Here is a 14871-nt window from a genome sequence, read left to right on the forward strand (position 1 = left end):
AATGGGACTCCTGTCCCCAAGCAGGGTGGTGTCGCAGTGCTCAAGAGTGGCGGTTTACTGGCCACGTGCACAGCCTGGGGCTGTGTGCAAAGTGTCTCTGACGAGGAACAGGCCCCCACTGCCGACTGCAGAGCGGTGAAGGCGGCTGTGAGCGGTGATAGACAGGCCGCAACCATGGGCTGATGTGAGCCGGCAGCGTCCGCGGGTGGCAGCGGGCAGGCCGCTACCGTAGGCTGAAGAGGAATGGCAGCAGCTGGGAGAGGGAGCTGACAGGCCGCAGCGGGCTCGAACTCAGCGGTAATGGCCGATGGTGACCGGGGGCAGGCCGTAACCCAGGATTGGGGTGAAGAGACAGTCCCCTGTCGGCAAGCTCGGCGCCTCTTTCCTGAGGGCCACTGCGTATCTACCCTCTGCTGCTGGTCAGTTCTCTCAACTGTCAGTGTCCTTCCCGCTCTCTCACGCTCCCTCCGTCTCCTGCTCTGTGTGTGACGTATCACCAACTGACTTCCCTGCACGCTTCCTGTCCCTTTTATACTCGCCCTTCCCCTTGCTGTCCTGTCACTCTCAGCAGTTCACTCTCCTCCTCGGGTACTGTTTCCTTAGGAGCTCAGATGGCGGTCCCCTTGGTTCTGGCCCGGACACTCTGCGGGGGTCCTCCTCCCTACACTCCCCCATCCTATAAGCTCACCAGTCCTCGGGCGAGGGCCTCAATAGGCTTGAGTTGATCTGCAGAGGAGTCAGTCTTTTTTGCTATATGAATTGGTCCTGTTCATATCGTTCGGGGGGTTTAACGACTGTTGACCGCTCGGAGCGTCTTAGTTCGATTATGGTGCAGTCTTCTGGGGTGGTCGTCTGTGTTGGGCAAGCTGGTACAGGCAGGCTAATTGTGTCAGTTGGTTTATCATTGAGTAGAGAGCCCCTGGTTATTGTGGGGAAGTCTTCTTCGTCGTCCAGGTCACAGAACACGGGCAATGGTTCAGAGACCTGAGGAGCAGGTTCAAGTTGTTTCAGGTCGGTGGAAATATAGGGGCATAGCATATTCCAATGCACTACGTGGGTAGGCAGCGTTTCATCTTTCTCGGGTTGTATTTTGTACACAGGTCCTTCAGGGTTTATACAGCGTAGGACCCGATAGGAACCCTCTTCCCAGCATGGCTCTAATTTGTTCTGGGGACGTTGGTCTAGTACGAGTACTCGGTCTCCGCTTTGGAGGTCGGGAGGCAGAGATGAACTCTTTCCTGGGTGTTCTAAATCTTGAAGTTTGGTATGTACGATTCAATGAAGAGTTTGCAGCCTGTGCCAGTGATTTTGGACCCATGATGATACCCCAGTCCAGGGCTGAGGTTCCTCTGGGTCCAACTCTATCTCCGTGATCCCCTTGCCCTCGCGTCCAAACAACTGGGAATAAGGGGTATAGCCGGTAATTCGATGTACTCAGATGTTAAAGACCCATACTAGTTCAGGGACATATTTGGGCCAACGGGCCTTCTTGTCACTCTCCAGAGTACGCAACATTTGGATTAAAGTCCGATTAAATCGCTCGCAGGCCCCGTTTCCCTGCGGGTGGTATGGCATGGTCCTGGATTTGTCAATACCGTAGAGATGATGTAGTTCCTCCACTATTTTTCCCAAAAAACATGCTCCTTGATCGGAATGTATCCGTTGAGGGCAGCCGTAAACTTGTATAAAGTTTCTACAAATTGCGGAGGCAGCCGACTCCGCGGTCTGGTCTCGAGTGGGGGTGACCAGAGCGAACTTGGTGAAATGGTCTACCATGACGAGGCAGTGTTCATACCCCTGGAATGCGGTACCAATGGTCAGGTAATCCACCGTCAGAAGCTCGAGGGGCGCTGAGGTCACGATTGTTTGTACTGGGGCTCGCTGTGCGGGCGGTTTAGCTAATTCGCATAGGTGACAGGTCCAGCAAGTCTCGTCCACAATGGCATGCAAGCATGGATGGTAAATTTTCTGTTGTAACCATTGCAAGGTCTTTTGAGCTCCAAAATGGGCCCCTTTTTCGTGGGCTTCTCAAGCCAGTTCGTTAAGTTGGACTCCTGGCGTAACTACCTGCCAAGTCATCATAGATGTTGATCATGATGTCATGAGCCCCTGATGAAGCCACCTTTTGGTGTGCGACAAGCGTAGGGCACTCCACAAGCTCCCCCTTGTAAGTGGCATTATATAGGGACTATGCAGGCAGGATTTAATGTTGGTCATTTTAGCCTCTTGGCTACACCATGATTGCTATACTTTTCATCTATACTTAGTACCCTATGGTGTTTATTTTCATGGCTCAGTTGCTTACATTTGTTATCACTTGCATTCATTATTGTACTATAGTCTATTTGGATGGATTATTCAATGGATCATTATGTTTAGTATTACATCTCTGAACATTTCTTCATTGCAGGTATGCTATTGTATGTGATATATTCTAGAGCCTTTTTATATATGTCCATTTACTGGAGGGAGCTCTTTGGGCTTTATTATAAGCCTTTGTGATAGTTTCATGTCATTGTATGACTTTTTAAATGTTTTTACATGGATGTTGTCTTTTTGTTACCAATAAAATTTGTAATTTTGCAGTGATCCCTGCATTTTGGTCAGTAGCTTTTTCTCCATTTTCTCATTTTATGATACAATAGTCCCTTTCAGATAACCAGTCTCTCCCATTGTCGTGACATCAGCGACATGTCCTGAGTCAAAGTCTGTCTTTGGGAGTCAGTGGGCGATTTGCCAGCGGTTACCCATTTCCGGAGAAGCCCAATTTCTTCGTCTTCTTGCTGCTGTTGGATCCACATATCCTGGGATTGTTCCAGCATGCCCCTTAGATTCTCCGTGGGTGGTACTTCCTGGGTGGCAGCTGTAAGTACGGCAGCGGTGAGGGCAAATGGTATCTCTTCCCCTTCTAGTTCGCTGTCTCGACTCTTCCCTGGGGTTGTATGTCAAATCCCGGAGAGAGCATCAGCGTGTACATTCTCGGACCCTCTTTTATGGATAATTTTATAGTTGAATTTCACCATCCGGGCCATCCATCTTTGTTCCAGAGCTCCCAGTTTTGCATTTTCCAAATGGGCCAGCGGGTTACTGTCGGTCCGCACCACTACCTCGGAGCCCGCCAGGTACTCTGCGAACCGCTCCGTCATAGCCCACACTACTGCGAGGAACTCGAGCTTAAAGGAGCTGTAATTGTCAGGGTTGCGCTCGGAATCATGGAGTGAGCGGCTTCCATATGCGATCACTCTCTCCTGGCCATCTTGAACTTATGACAACACAGCCCCCAGTCCGTGAAGACTCCCGTCAGTGTGCAGGATGAACGGTTGCGAGAAATCCGCATAAGCCAATACCGGAGCATCCGAAAGGGTAGCCTTAAGGTCTTGGAAGGCCTGTTCTTGAGGTTGTCGCCACTGGATTTTCCATCCATTTGCCCCAGCGGGAGCCCCCTTCAGCAGGTCGTGCAGGGCTCGAGTCCGTCATGCAAAATTCTTTACGAAATGACGGTAGTATCCGGCCAACCCCAGGAAGGCCCACATGTCTTTTATCATCTCGGGGGTAGGCCATCCCTGAATGACAGCAACCTTCTCCTGGGACGACCTTACTCCCTCCGCCGAGACGACATGGCCCATATATTCGATTTGGGTGCGAAATAGGTGGCATTTTTGGGGTTTTACCTTCAAGCCGTAATTTTGCAGCCGGCCGAGTACCTGCTCCAACCGCTTCATGTGGTCCTCAAACGTGGCAGCATAAATGATGACATCATCCAGGTATATCAACGTGGCCTCAAAATTGAGATCTCCCAGACACCGCTCCATCAACCGCTGAAAGGTCCCCGGGGCGTTGGCCAGTCCAAACGGCATTCGATTGAACTCAAATAGTCCCAGAGGAAGTATGAACACCGTCTTAGCCCTGTCTTCTTCTGACATGGGCACCTGCCAGTACCCACTGGCCAGGTCAAAAGTAGAAAAGTACGTCGCCTTCCCCAAGGCAGACAAGGATTCTTCTATTCAGGGCAGTGGTTACGAGTCTTTGATGGTGCAAGCATTCAGTTTTCGATAGTCCATGCAGAATCGTAAGGTGGCATCCTTTTTGCGGACCAACACAATGGAAGCTGCCAGGAGCTTTGGCTTTCTCGAATCACTCCCTTTCGTAGCATTTGGGCCAGCAAATTTTTCACCTCTTGATAGAGTTGTGGAGGAATCTGTCGATATCGTTCACGGATGGGGGCTGCTCCTGCCGTGGGAATTCCATGGGTGATGGCGGTGGTACATCCAAAATCCTCCTCATAACTAGCAAATACCTTGTGGTACTGTCCGAGCAGTGTTTTTATCTGAGAGAGCTGGGCCGCAGTTAGTCCAGAGAGCTCGGCCCGCATTTGTTCCAGGATGTCTCGACCCTTTTCCTGAGTTGAAATTTCGGTAGCCTGCAGAGTCCGGATAGTTACTTCCCAAGGGTCCTCGGACTGCACTCTCAATTGAACCTCAGGGGCCGGTATCACTTCTTCAAAAGGCCTTACTAGCTTGGCCAATTCTGTCTGGGGCTTCTGGACAATGTCATGGTCTTCAAGGTTGACGCAGCGCACCAGGACAGTCCCCTTCTGCACTGTGGTCAGGGAGTGAGCCACCAGTATGCCAGGGGGTAAGCGCTCTGAGTAGCATGGCTCCACCTGCATCTCCATGCCTTCCAATGGTATCAGGGCTCAGATGGGTAGGGCCACCACTGTCTGTCCAGGGGGCAGTACAAGCAGGGGAGCCGCTGGCGCGATGACTTTGCCCAGGGCCTCGCCCTCCTGGCAGTCCTGGAGGACTCGTGCTTCTAGCACCAACTGCTGGAATACATGTCCTTGGGCCGTGCGGGAACCCCACTGTTTCAAGGTCTCATGTGTGGGATCATTGAGGAGTAGGTTGCCAAACTCCCGCAGTATGTTCATGCCCAAAATGACTGGGTGCTGTTTATCAGTTTCTCCGTGGGTCAGAACCACTCCTCTGCAGCCGAGGAATTTACCACACAGCATCACCTGTACCCACACCACCCCGGCAACAGGAACCGGTAGTTGATTGGTGGCTACCAGTCTGATCATGGGTCCCCACTGGGGTCTCACTGCTTCAGGAAAATTTTGCAGGAAATAAGTTGCAGGCATAGTTGTCACTTGTGACCCTGTGTCCACTAGGCACCAGACTGTCCAGCCCTCTACTTCTGCCCATACCACCGGACACTTTGCGACCAAATCTTCGGGACTTCTACCACCCCTAATCGTGGGTTCTGGCTCCGAGCGGCGTCCCCCCAGCCCGGAGCCTTCTAGTTTTAATGGCCGCCGAGGTGGGTATCTCCCACGCCGCGGACACTCTCGGGCGAAGTGGTCTGGCTCCCTGCACTCATAGCACCGGGTCTGTGCAGACAGACCACCCCAGGGGAGCGGGGTCCCCAAGGACCAGGGTTAACACTAGTCCATCCAGTCCCGGACTCTGTCCTTCTTTTCACTTCAGCCAACTCTCCCTGGATGTTCTTCAACTCCTGTTTCATTTCCTCTACCCATTGAGGCTCTGCAACTGCGTTCAGGGAAGCCTCCATGCTCCAGACCTTCCATACAGGGACCGCCATTCCCTGCTCTTGCTCTCGAGCGTGTGCTTGACTTCCCACCTCGGAAAAGTCTATACGTGGATTCATTCTAATCTGTGCCCGTAATGCCTGCTTTACTAACGGGTCCCGCAGTCCAGTCACCAACAGGTCGCGTAGTGTAGTATCAGCAGGTCCTACCCCTACGCCATCCTTTCTTTCGATGGCCGTGTGTAACTCTTGGAGGACAGTCATATACTGGGTGATGGTCTCCCACCTCCCCCTGCATCCTACTGAACAACAGGGTTCTTAACTCTCCCACGTTGGTTGGGTCCCCATGGGTCTGTTCTAAAATCTGCAAAACCTTATCAAAAGTGTTGCGGTGTTCCGAGGGTTTTAACATCCCTGAATTCCGAGCCTCCCCGTCTAACGCCATGAGAGCTACTTCTGCTTCCAGGTCAGGAGTCATCGGGTGCATTCGAAAGAGCCCCCGCATTCGCTCTGTCCAGCTCCATAGCATGGTATTGGAGCCGAAAAATCTAGGCAGGTTGCTCAGCATAGCCCCCAACGAAATACTGGAACGAGAGCCCTCGTCAGCTGTTGAGTTCACGGCCCTGCCCTGGTCTTGGGTGTCATTGTCCACACTCAGAGACTGCATCCTGTCGACTACGCCAAATGTAGGTAACAGCAGGTTCACAGGATGCAGTGACGAGATGCGAGACTGGTTGAACTTTGAAAAGCAAACTCTTTATAATTTAAAGCTTCTAAGGCTATACTAAGCAACCAAAAAGGGTAACAACAGTTGTCCTCGCAGGGACTCGGTACAACCAAACACTATTTGGAAAGAACACGGCTAACCTGGCCGAGGCTGGTTACTATGGAGCCATGGTATGGACGTCTATGAGTCCTTATATTCTATGTCACTTATCCGTCCTGACGTCCCTCAGCGTCTCTGTGGAAGCTGCGTTGCTGATGAAGCTGCTTTGGCATCTTTGATGAGGCTGCTGTGGCGTCACAGCTGCTAGGCCCAACTGCTGAAGATTTGGAGTAGTCTTCGGGCACCCCAGCGCCCAGGAGGAGTTGGGGCACAACAGGCCCTGATGGAGTCCTGAGATGAAGTAACCCCCTGTTGTAACAGTGGGGTTGCGCTTGTTAGCGAGTTCAATGGGACTCCTGTCCCCAAGCAGGGTGGTGTCGCAGTGCTCAAGAGTGGCGGTTTACTGGCCACGTGCACAGCCTGAAGCTGTGTGCAGAGTGTCTCTGTTGACGAGGAACAGGCCCCCACTGCCGACTGCAGTGGGGTGAAGGCGGCTGTGAGCGGTGATAGACAGGCCGCAACCACGGGCTGATGTGAACCAGCAGCATCCGCGGATGGCAGTGGGCAGGCCGCTACCGCGGGCTGAAGAGGATTGGCAGCAGCTGGGAGAGGGAGCAGACAGGCCGCGGTGGGCTCGAGCTCAGCGGTAACAACCGAGGGTGACCGGGGGCAGGCCGTAACCCGGGATTGGGGTGAAGAGACAGTCCCCTGTCAGTAAGCTCGGCGCCTCTTTACTGAGGGCCACTGCGTATCTACCCTCTGCTGCTGGTCAGTTCTCTCAACTGTCAGTGTCCTTCCCGCTCTCTCACGCCCCCTCCATCTCCTGCTCCGTGTCTGACGTATCACCAACTGACTCCCCTGCGAGCTCCCTGTCCCTTTTATACTCGCCCCTCCCCTTGCTGTCCTGTCACTCTCAGCAGTCCACTCTCCTCCTCTGCTCCCCGGGTACTGTTTCCTTAGGAACTCAGATGGCGGTCCCCTTGGTTCCGGCCCGGACACTCTGCAGGGGTCCTCCTCCCTACACATGATCCAATTATCAGCTTGTGTGTTTAAGTGCAATAGTCAAGTATCAAGTGCAGTTATCGTGTGCATGGAGGGTGTGGAGACAGATGAATATTAGGGTGCAGATTCAGAATAATATTTGGAAGGAGAGAACAGGGCAAAGTTAGTTTACTGAGTAGTTGATGTGGTAAGCTTGTTTGACTACCACAGGTTATCGACTTGCATAGCTCCAGAGGTCTTCTGGCTGACCGTTAACAGTTTCATTTGTGATGTTTCGAGATGATGGAATTCCATCTGCTCATTTTGCAATGACTGTGGCAACAGCGATGAGTCCTTTTGCAGTTTGTCCTTTTTGTAAAGCCTGGGCCAGCGCAGTACAGATGTGGTGCCAATAACGCTTGCGGAGCTGGCTCAAATCAAGGATCTCTGCACCCTTCTGCACAGTTTTGAAATTGTTACTACAATGGTTATCACTGACGATGTCGTCGTCAGCATTGCTATTCTGGTCATCTACATGCTGGATTACATGTAAAATTTTCTGCTGGAGAAGGTGGTGGTCCCAGAGGAAGAGCAGGAAACATAGGAGGATGTGTAAGGCATAACCATGTAACTAGGGTTGCACGTCTAGAACTGGGATGCACACTGTGTGCCTCACTGCTGTCTTGTGCAAAACTAACCTTAAGATTGTCTACAATTGTTTTTCGATACTCCAGCGTGAGGGAAGCATCTGGTTAAATTTACTCTTGTACCGCGGATCTACCAGGGTATCAACAGATTGATCACACGGTTTTGCCCAATCTTAAATATCACCATGGATCAACCTGGTGTGTACCAAATACACAATAACATTTAATCACTATTTGGATACCCTTAAGTAAAATAGGAGCCTATTATTTTACTTTAGGGTATCCAAATAGTGATTAAGAGTATGAACACAGTAGTCAGCACTATATCTGACCCTAAGAATACGGGCATGATGCTGGAGAGTGCGCAGGAAGGCGCTCATGTTTCGGGAGCTTCCATGAGATCCAAGTACATGGTGTGTTGGTGACATGGTAACACTCAATGTTGCTTCCTCCGTCCCCTCCCACCAACCATGGACAACAGGGAGGGAAAAATTATCCTTTTTCATCTCCTGACTGTTGCGCGTCCATCACCTCCATTTCTTCCTTTCAAAACAGAAGGGTGCAGAGGTCCTTCTTCTGTGCCCACTCTGCAAGCATGATTTGCACCACGTCCATACTGCGCTGGCCCAAGGTTTGCAAATGAAGATACTGCACCAGGGATTGTTGCTGCGCCCACAGTCACTACAACACGTGCAGAGTGGATTTCCAACGTGTGGGCACATCACATATCAACCAGTTAATCGGTAGCTCTAAAGACCTCTGTAGCGATACAAGTCAAGGACCCCTGGGATGCGAATGGCAGAAGAGCGCACACAGCAAGTGTGCTTTCTGCACAGCGCATCCAGGCCAGGATAGTGGCAGAAAAATTGCTGTACCACCAGGTAGAGGACATGAGCCATGCAAGGCACGTATGTGAGTTTGCCCCAGCATAGGGCCACCAACAGGCTTGCACTGTTATCACATAAGCCCTTTTCTGCATACAAGGTTTGCTGAGACAGCCTGTTAGGTGTCGGGTTCCTGTCGCTGCACAGCAGGAATCCCGAGCCTTGCATTCGGCAGTCTCCCATTCCTCTCCGGCCGCAGAGGAGGCTGCTCAGTAGACTCGTCGATCCAGGCGCTCTGCTCAGACCAGCTCTGTAGGTTTTGTTGCTGCTGCCACCTCTGGTCCAGCTATAGCTACGCATGCTGGTCAGCAGCGAGCTAATCCAGGGACCAATTCCTCCTTTCGGTCCACTGAGTATGCCCGTGGGATGATCTCTCTTTGGAGATCGGAGGTCACATGCTCAGGTCCTTCTCCAGCTCAGATTGGACCATCAGGAAGGTAAGGAAGGTCCCGGAAGGACGCTGCTATAAAAGGTTTGCATGGCCGCCTGACCATGCTCTAGTATAGACTGCATTACCAGACTATGAGGAGTGAGGGTTGTATGCATGTATCAATGTCTCTGGTGAATGACTGATTAAGAAACCCCTACCCTTGGTACGCATGTGTTGTGCAACCTAGCCTATTAAGCGCCAAGGCTTAGGTGTAGGTAGAGGCAGAGTCTGAGACTGGCATCGGTGTCCACCGGTGGCTCTGCATGCCACGGTGCACGTGCTTGACACTCCACCATAGTCAGCATCTATAGTGGCGTCCGCAGGTGCGACGCCACACGCTCAGAAGGTCTAGAGGGACTCTGACCCCGTGTCCTTGGGGCAGAGTTCTGTGACCGCATTCTGTGCGTTTCGCTGCTGAACTCTGAGAGGTAAGCGGGCTCCGGCATTTATGTTCTGCAGTAGTGCTGCTCTGTGAGGTAAGAGTTCGCCCTGTACACACTGGGTGACGTTAACCCGCGTGTGTTCTTCCTTTATACGGCCATATAGTGTCCACCATTACCGAGCAGCAGTTACCATCTCTGTACGGTGGACCCCGGGCTGCGAACGCACCCAAACCCCTTCTTTATTATTTGGTGCGTTCCGCCAGCCCGTAACACAGCCATTGCTTAAACTCGGACTGGACAGCTGTCCACAAATCTTGATCTATGTGCCAGCAATCTCTACGGCATATTTATTTAAACACTGCCTTATTGCATTGAGACGAGGCTGCGCATTATGGAGGTGGGGAGATTCTCTCTGCACTGTTGGAACACAGGTCTCATTAAGGGAGAAGTTGAGGGCATCGGTTAAGGTCTTACAGGAGATGGAGGAGGCAAATGCATTGGAGGTAGTGTTGGATACAGAGGTTGGTCCCGCAAGCTTCAGGGATTCCAAAACTTGGTTTCTATTGTCACCTTGTTGTCTAGTGGTTTACTTCACCATCCCTTGTTGTGTAGTGGTTTAGTTCATCATTCCCTGGTGTGTAGGGGTTTAGTTATCCAACCCTAGGTGTTTAGTAGTGTACTTCTCCAATCCCTGTTGTCTAGTAGTTTACTTCTCCATCTTATGGTGTGTAGTGCTTTAGTTATCCAACCCTAGTTGTTTAGTAGTTTAGTTCTCCAACCCCTGTTGTCTAGTATTTTAGTTCTCCATCTTCTAATTTGCAGTGGTTTAGTTCTCTGTCACAGGTTTACCACAACAGAGAGGTGTCAGAAGACCACAGCGTCTGATTACTCCTACTCCTGCACTATTTAAAAGCACTTCACCTTCATATTAAATGGTGCAGGTTTCTTTTAGCAGTGCAGCTATTAATCTGCTCAGTTGAGAGCTTTTGGAACATTTCCTGCATTAAGGCTCTCAGCTGCTCACTGTTAGTCACTCCCCTCTCCTATATATGGCAAGGAGATGGTGGGTTGTTGTTGTTGTTGTTTCAGAAGGTGTTTGGCGGATTTATCTGAGACTGTTGATAGGTTTTGATTGTGTGCTAATTCCCCTCATTCTCCGATTTTGGTTTTACCCCATCCTTCACTCCCCAGGGTTTACCTCTGTTGTTTGTGTGAGTAAATCTTTGTAATTGATATTTTCCTTTATCCTTGTTTTTATTACCTTGCTAGTCTGATTGGTGTATTATGGTACACTACTACTCCTCTCTTTCCTGGGAGGGGAAAGGTTACAGACTGAGGGAGTTTTCAGAAGCTATGGTAAGGTGCGTAACCCTAGCATCATCAACAACAGAAGTAAACTGGGGAACCGGGCAAGCTAGGGCGACCCTAGTGTTAGGGACAGGGAAGGAGCTCCTGGTCCCGGGACATCAGACAACAGAGTCATGACATTCTCCATCCCCAAGGGCCCTGTGAGCTTTGGGGATTCCAAGACTTGAGGGTCAGACCCTTTCACACTTGCCCACACAGCAACCAGGGTCACCAGTGACCAGTCAGCAAGATGTACCGCCCCTGGCCATGCTTGCTGGTCCAAATGTGAGTGGTGAAATGCACCCTGGCGGACATAGGTTTTTTAAAGAAAAGGATGATGTTGTCTGTAGTATGCTGGTGTAGCATAGGCATAGTTTTCTTAGGTAAGTTATGGTGACTGGGCAACTGGTACTGTGGTACTGCAAAGGCCATCAGCTTTCAGAAAGGGTCAGTATATACCAGGCAGAAAAGCAGCATTTCCACCATTAAAAGATTGGACATGGTGAAGTTCAGGCTCTTAGCTTTGACGTGTAGGAGGGAACAATCTTTTATGTAACCACAGCTGTAGGACTGAGGACTGACTGCTGTGCTGAGGTAAAGTGGAGTAGGGTGAACAACATGACAAACTGCTGGACTGTGAATGAAGTGCAGGTGGAGATATTATGGTGGATTGAGAAAGATGTGATGTGCTCCTGTCTGAGATCTGTTAAAAACTGCAGGCATGTCCACTTCTGTTACTGCTGATGGGCTGTCACTCACCCTGACTGCAGCAGCTAAATAAGTGGAGGTAGTGCGGCCGGAGACCAGTATGAGAACACTTGCCACAGTGACGTAGGAGGAAGAAGCAGCAGATGCGGTTGATGGTGTGCCCGGTGAATTGCAAGGTCTGCTAGGCAGCATTTTAGCGCAGTGAGATTCCAAGACTAAGGCATGTTGATCGTGCATGTGCTTGTTCATGCATGTAGTACTCAAATTATTGCAATTTTTGCCTCTACTGACTGTTGTGTTGGTTTGTTACAAGGTTGGCAGATTGTGAGTTGGGTCATCCTTTCAGGTCTCAAAGGCCCAGGCTAAGCAATCCTAGCCGCCCATGCGAGCTGCAGACCAGCAACCACTGCTGGCCACAACCAGAGTTGTGACTCAGCATGCCATGCTTGTCATAGTTGCCCTTTACCATGTCTGTGTGTGACGCCGCAACGTAACCTCCTCATCTTCTTTCTCCTCCACCTCCTCTGTTGAGCTACTCAGCTGCGTGCTTCTGGGTTCACACCAAGTGGGATCTACAACCCCATCATCCTCTCTGTTCTCCTACTCCTTGTCTTGACAAGGGTCTGAATTCTGTTCGAAACCTACTTCATCCGGCCCCGGATCCAATTGAAAGAAATTTTGGGCTTCAATGTAGATGCTTTTCTCCTGTTGAGTCTGCGAATCTTTGGAGCAGACTTCTGATGGCCATGGAATAGAATGTGTGAATAGCTGTGCAGACTCGCGCATCTGTTGTTCCCCACAATCATTTGGGTGCTTGGAGAGTTGTGACGTGGAGAGAACAAAGTTAATTGGGGTGTCACCTCTGGGGACTCTGCTGTGTGTAATATTAAGGTGGAGGAAGAGAAGGAGAGGCCACTTGATGCAGCGCTTGCCATCCACTGGAGCACATGCTCTTTCTGGCCCTCATCTATAAGGTGTAAATGAGGGTGTCCCGCAAGCTCACTGCCTTGAGATAACCCTGGACTCTGATCTCTCCTTCAAAGCACAAATCCATGGCCTTTCCACTTACTGCAACTCAAAAATATTTCCCAGATCCTTACATTCCTTAATCAATAATCTGCAAAAACTCTAGTCAATGCACTCATTATCTCACGCCTCGACTACTGCAGCCTCCTGCTTTGTGACCTCTTTTCTAACAGTCTCGCAACCCTCCAATCTATCCTAAGCTCTGCTGCCTTACTAATCCACCTATCCTCCCACTATTCCCCAGGTTGTCTTCTTTGTCAACCCCATCACTGGCTCTAGTTCAAAACCCTAACCATGGCATAAAAGCCATCCACAAACTGTCTCCTCCAGTATACATCTGTGACCTAGTCTCCCGGTACTTCCCTGCATGCAACCTCCGATCCTCACAAGATCTACTTCAGTACTCCTTTCTTATCGCCTCTTTCCACGATGACATACAAGATTTCTCCCGTGCATCCCCTCTACTCTAAAACTCTGTAATCCAACATATCAGACTCTTACCTGCCATGGAAATCTTCAAAAGGAACCATCTCTTCCGAAAAGCCTACAATCTACAGTAACCATCGTTCCACCATACCATTGCACGACCAGCTCTACACTCACCAAATGTATCCTCACCCATCCCTTGTGCACTGTAAGCACTCACTGGCAAGTTCCTCTCTCCTCCTGCCCAGTTGGAGAATTGTATTGTTTAAGATTAGATGGGCAGCATGGTGGCTCAGTGGATAGCACTGCAGCCTTGCAGCGCTGGAGTCCTGGGTTTGAATCCCACCAAGGACAACATCTGCAAGGAGTTTGTATGTTCTCCCTGTGTTTGTGTGGGTTTCCTCCGGGTACTCCGGTTTCATTCCAAAGACATACTGATACGTAATTTAGATTGTGAACCCCATCGGGGACAGTGATGATAATGTGTGCAAACTGTAAAGCGCTGCGGAATATGTTAGCGCTATATAAAGATTATTGTTTTTATTACAGTATGTATACCCCTTTTCACATGTAAATCTCCATGGAATAAATGGTGCTATAACAATAAATAATAGCCACTGTGTGGCTGCCAAAGAAAGGGATTTGAGTTGCCAGTCCAGTAACAAAAGTTGTCAAAATGCTGAGCAATTATAATACAGTATTTCTGCTCTGGAGAAATTGATGCCACTTTAATGATGTATGACAATAATTTTTTCAAATGTGGAGACTCCAAGTTGGGTCTCCATCTGGTTGGTTGCCTGTAGTGGAAGGGGTGTCATAGCCCCATTATATTATTTCTACTCTGGGGTAATTGATGCCTTTTTAGTGGTGTATGATAATAATTTTTTGAAATGTTTGAACTCCAATTTGGATCTCTTTCATGTGTGTTGCCTGTAGCAGTAGGGTTCCCAGACCAGCAGGTCTGCACTTACCATATTTTGCAGATTGTAAAAAGCACCGGATTATAAGATGCACCCCAAATTTTGAGGAGAAAAATAGGAAAAAAAAGTTTTAATAAAATGTTGGTGCTTCTTATAATCAATGTGTCCTATTGCTTACCGGGGTGGTGGCTACGGTCAAGCAGATGAAGCGGTGATGGGCTCTTTCTGGGCCTCATCTACAAGTAATGCTGCAAGCTCGCTGTCTCGGGGTAAACCTGGACTCCGATCTCTCCTTCAAAACACATATTTATGCTGTTTTCACTTCCTGCCCACTACAACTCAATAATATTTCCCAAATCTGTACAATATTTAATCAAGAATGTGCAAAAACCCTAGTCCATGCACTCATCATCTCCTGCCTCGACTACTAAAAACTCTTGTTTTGTACACTCTCTTCTAACAGTCTCGCACCCCTCCATTCTATCCTAAACTCTGCTACCCGACTAATCCACCCTCCCCACAAGTCCATGGCCTCTCCTCTCTGTCAATCCTTTCACTGGCTCCCATCACCCAGAGACTTCAGTTCAAAACCTTACCCATGGCATACAAAGCCATCCACAACCTGTGTTCTCCATACATCTGTGACCTAGTCTCCCGGTATTTACCTGCAGGCAGCCTCCGATCCTCACAAGCTCTCCTGTTCTACTCCCCTCTCCTCTTCCCAGAATCACATACTAGATTTCTTTCTT

General features: G+C 49.9%; 1 pseudogene; it reads right to left on the reverse strand.

Moving 5' to 3' along the window:
* The window catches only part of LOC141095147 (uncharacterized), a 35590-nt pseudogene extending 22284 nt beyond the window's left edge, over nt 1-13306 (reverse strand).
* Nucleotides 13307-14871: the final 1565 nt, after the last annotated feature.

Source organism: Dendrobates tinctorius, unplaced genomic scaffold (genome assembly GCF_039654945.1).
Source record: "Dendrobates tinctorius isolate UK_male_01 unplaced genomic scaffold, ASM3965494v1 ptg000067l, whole genome shotgun sequence".
In the NCBI taxonomy this organism is placed as follows: Eukaryota; Metazoa; Chordata; class Amphibia; order Anura; family Dendrobatidae; genus Dendrobates; species Dendrobates tinctorius.